Consider the following 4,910-nt stretch of genomic DNA (forward strand, 5'->3'; position numbering starts at 1 on the left):
TGCACACACACACACACACACATACACACACACACACACACACACACACAAACAAGCTATAAGGTTAAAAAAAAGAAAGAAAAAAATCAATAGAATTAAAAAAAAAAAGAAAGAGACTTAACTCATTATGAGATAAGGAAAATTTAAAGATGCTGCTGAGTTCATTTTCTCTTGGTCATCTACTGCTGGACTTGTGGTCTACCTGTAAGATTAGGTTTTTTTTTTTCCCCCAGTGAGACTTTCTTGGAGAAAACTAAGTTTTCATTTGCAAGAGGTTATCAGTTGGAGATAGCTTCTGGGTTAGGGTTGGGGGCATATGTTAAATTTCTCCTTTCAGCTATAGGATCCTATCTGGTGCAGATCTATGCAGGCCCTGTGCATGCTGCCTCAGTCTCTGTGAGCTCATATGTGGATTAATAATATTGACTTATAGTGCCTTCTGGCTCTTACATTCTTTTCACCTTCTCTTCTGAGAGGAGTGATTTGGTGTAGACATCTCATTTAGGGCTGAATGTTTTAAGGTCTCTCATTCTTTGCCTAATGTCTGCCTGTGGGTCTGCATTTGTTCCTATCTGCTGCGGGAAGAAGCTTCTCTGATGATGGCTGAGCAAGGCACTGATCCATGAGTATAGTAGAATATCATTAGGAGCCATTTTATTGCCGTTGTTTTAGTACAACAGTAGGATTTGGTTTTACCCTAGGTCCCCAGGCTATCTAGTCTCAGGTTTTTGGTAACCCAAGAAGTGTTAGGTATGGACCTTGAGTTAAATCAGAAATAGACTGGTTGCTATCCCAAGCTTTGTGGCACCTTGGCATTGGCATATCTACAGGAAGGACCCCATTTAGATCAGAGACTTTGTAGCTGGGTTGGTGTCCACATTTCTCCTTTGGTCATGTGCAGAGCTCCGTCCTGTGCCAAAGGTACTAGTGCATATGAGTGGAAGCTCTTTAAAGGCACCAGCTCGACTTCTTCGTGTTTAATGAGTTGCTTTTTTTCTTGTTTTGAACAGTAGAGTCTTGCTGTCAGTTTTCATTTGTGACTTGGATAATGAGGGCTAGTTTACCTTTACCAAGCTCCCAATCTCCCTGTAGGGTTACTGTATATATATATTCTTTTATTCTTTGTTTTTCTTCATTGAGATGGTATTCATTTTCCCTCTAAGTCCATGGCCATAAACTATTATTTCATATTAGATTGAGTTATTGTACATACTACTTGCATAAATCCCAATAGGCTGAAAGCCCTTTAGTGCTGCAAAATCAAAATTCTTAAGATGTTTATTTTCAGCATCCAGGGAGGCATTGAATTATTTGAAGATTCTTGGTGTACAGTTGGTAAGACTACGGTTTTACTCCCAGGCTCCCAAGTTTTAAAACTGTTTTGGCATTTTCTGTTTATTTTCACAGTCTTTACTATATCCTTTGACACAGAAATAATATTTTTTATTTTATAGGTATCAAGAAAGAACCCACTATAAGAAAGTCAAAGTGTAGTACAATAACAGTTTAAACAACTTGAGATTGTTCTCCATTGATCAAGACTAGCCCTTTTTTGCAAGTATTTTCTATATTATTCCATTTTAATCCAACCATACCAAAATTATAGAAAATATTACATTAAGGAGACAGGATAATTTAAAAGGAAGTTTTGCCAAGAAAATGAAATTATAGAAGCTTCATTCTCCATGCCCCCAAAGCAACAACCCTAGGAGATATTATAGAAGCAAAGGGGTTGATGAAGCGTAAGCAACCAGAGAGACAAGGATGGAGGCCTAATTTGTAGAGCAGGTGGGATGTAGTTATCCATAGCCTGGAAAAGCCCAGGCAGCAAGCAGGAGGGGAAAGGGTGCTCCTGTCTGAGTTCTCAGTCATGGTTCTCAGACCGGTATCATCTATATGCTTGGACTTATTTCACATGACTCGTCCATTTTGGACTTCTAAATGAAAGCTCAGTGTATGAAAGCTCAATGCATTTAAACCCGCCCTCCCAGTGCTTGGCACATGGCTGAGGAAGGATTTTTAAGCAGCTATGTTCCTTTCCTATATGCTGTCTAGGAAAACATGTAGCCTCCTGGCTGGGCAGACATCTGGCTCCAATTCAATAAACTAGAGGAGCAGTGTCATTGCCACTAGTGGGAACAAGATGTCCTGCTTATTTAGGACTTCCTGGAGGGGCAAGATGGCCACTGTTTCACATCGTTCATTTCTTTGTGGATGCCTATAGAATAGCCTTTGGGGAATACAGGACACCACTCAGCAGTAGGAAGCTGCCCTATGGCTGGTGAGCCCTAAAGTCACCAAGGACTCTACGCTGTGCGCTGTTAGAGTTGACCTGCGCTATGCTACTAGCCAGTGAATGTGGAGCTGAGGTGGTTTCCCTAGGAGGACCTGGGCTACGGCTACAAGCCGACCTCAGCAGGAATGAACCAAAAATTGTGATAGTTTCTAATTTCAGGGCCATTAACAATAAAAGAAAAATTAAACTAAAAGTATAAGACCAAAATGTGGGTGAATATTTGTTTGGGATGTTGAATTATATTTTCTTGAGGAGTTGTAAATAGATGTCTATTTTTAATAGTTAGGGAATCTGTTGAAGTCAGACTTCACAGTGGCCCCAAGTTACTATATATTGTGTAAAACTTTATTTTTTTTAGAATGCCTCTTGCCTTGAGAGGCTCTACTTAACAAGGAGTGTTTGAATACATTTTGAGAACGAAGACCATCTCTGCCCCTGGGTGAGTATGTGACTAGCATCATCTGTATGGTGCCCCCCACAAAGCACAGAATGATAAATGACTTATTCCTGTGAATAGAAAAGGTGGAATTCCATAAATCTATTGGGCTGAATTAAGATTGTAGGGGTACAGGAATTATTAAACTCATAAGAGGAAAGGCAGACTCATCTACACATCCAGAAGGTCCTAATTGGCTTCTGTTGCAGTAATAGATTCCGTGACCAAAATCAGTTTGGGGAGGAAAGGGTTTATTTCACCTTACAGCTTAGAGTCCCTCCTTGAGGGAAGCCAAGGCAGGAATCCAGAGGCAGATAATGAAGCAGAGACCAAAAGGAAGTGCTGATTACCGGTTTGCTCTTCATGGCTTACTCAGCCTGCCTTTGGGCTGCATCTAGTACATAAGATCGCATTCACAAAGGTGGTGTCTCCTACAGTGTAGGAGGAGGGAAGGGAAGAAGAGGTTGATTTTCAAGAGCTGGCTTTGCTCAGTTATGCCCCCAAAATCTTCAGGGAGGTTAGAGATTAGACAATCAGAGTTTGGGTATTTTATATCTACTAATAACTTTATAAGTAGTGAAATAAATATAAATTTAGGGAAAACTAAGAAACTTTTTAAAACATTTTAAGCAAGTCCTTCTTTAAAATAAAGTGAAGCTAACTCAGGTAAGGTGGACGCAAGGCTATTATTCCAATGTAAAGTTGGTGGGAGTAATTATAGGACTCATGGGGATAAATTTGAGAAATCAAACAAAATGTCTAAAATTACTCATACATTATATGGCTCAGTAATTGTAATTCTGTAATCAAGCCTAATGAATCTCTAATAACCGAATCTATAATATATGTTCATTTGCACATTCAGTGACATCTATAATAAATTAAAATGGAAGTAACCTAAATGAGATTTATAATTAGATAGTAGATAAAATAATATGCCCACTTAGGAGAAAACAGTGTCGTTCTCCCTTTGAGCAAGCCTTCCACATGCATAGGCTTTTGGTTACATTTGTAGTTTCAGGTGTGTATTCTTTCCTGTGGAGCAGACTCCACTTCAACTCTAATCATAAGGTGCTTGGCATCCCCTAATAGTTGTGTCTCTATCAGATCAGTAGGCATATCTTGCCTGTCAGGCCAGTGTTGTAGTATGCATACTCTACAGTTGAGTGGGAATGCTGATGAGTTTTCCTTCCAAGCAGCTTGCCTAACACCTTGTGGCACTGTGGATGCTATCCAGCAGGGAGGGAGGTTCCATAGTATTCCAACTTGATTTTTCTGTGTCCTGTATCTTCAGCAATAAGGTCTTAGCTTCTAATTCTGGAAAGACACCAAGAGTGATTAATAATTGTAGACTTTTATTTGTTTGTTTGTTTGGTTGGTTTTTCAAGATAGTGTTTCTCTGTGTAGCTTGACTACCCTAGAGCTTGCTCAGGAGACCAGACTGGCTATGAACTCAGAGATCACTTTGCTTCTGTCTCCTGAGTGCTGGGATTAAAGGCATGAGCCACTATTGCCCGGCTAATAACTTGTATGTTTTTAGGGCTTCTGGGACTTCTGTGGCTAATAACTCATAGAGTAGTATCCCATATCTGGCACTAGGGTTTTGTTTAAGGTGATATGACTTCTGGGAACAGCATTATCCATACTTGTAGGGTACCTTCCTCTGTTCCAAGCTCTTTTTAAATTTTATATTCTTTAATTATAATTTTTAGTAGGATTTAATATATGATTTCTTTTTCCAGTCTGTAAAATTTCCTGTAATTGTATACTCACTTGGGGCCTAGATAGAAAAAAGGGGTTCTGAGAAAAATAAAGGGGGAACAATACAGAGTAATGGGGCACATGTAAATAAAATATGATATTCATACATGAAACACAAAAAAGAGGTGTCAATAGTGTAACACAAGTTTGTTCATCAACGGTATATAGTTGAGTGGCTTTCAGTACATTCATGGATATATTTAATGATCAGAAAAGTCAACTTTAGAACAATTCTGTCACCTCCAGAAGTCTCACACCTTTCAGCTCCAACTCTCCATTGTGTTTCCCCAGCCATAGCCAACCTCTAATGTACTTCTTATCTGGGTAGAATTGCCTACTTTTATGTATATAGAACCAAGATTTTTTTTTTACAAAAAGTAAATTACACAATGTATATGTTTGTGTATGCTAATCTGT

Source organism: Acomys minous (genome assembly GCF_964271855.1).
Source record: "Acomys minous genome assembly, chromosome: 4".
Lineage (NCBI taxonomy): Eukaryota > Metazoa > Chordata > Mammalia > Rodentia > Muridae > Acomys > Acomys minous.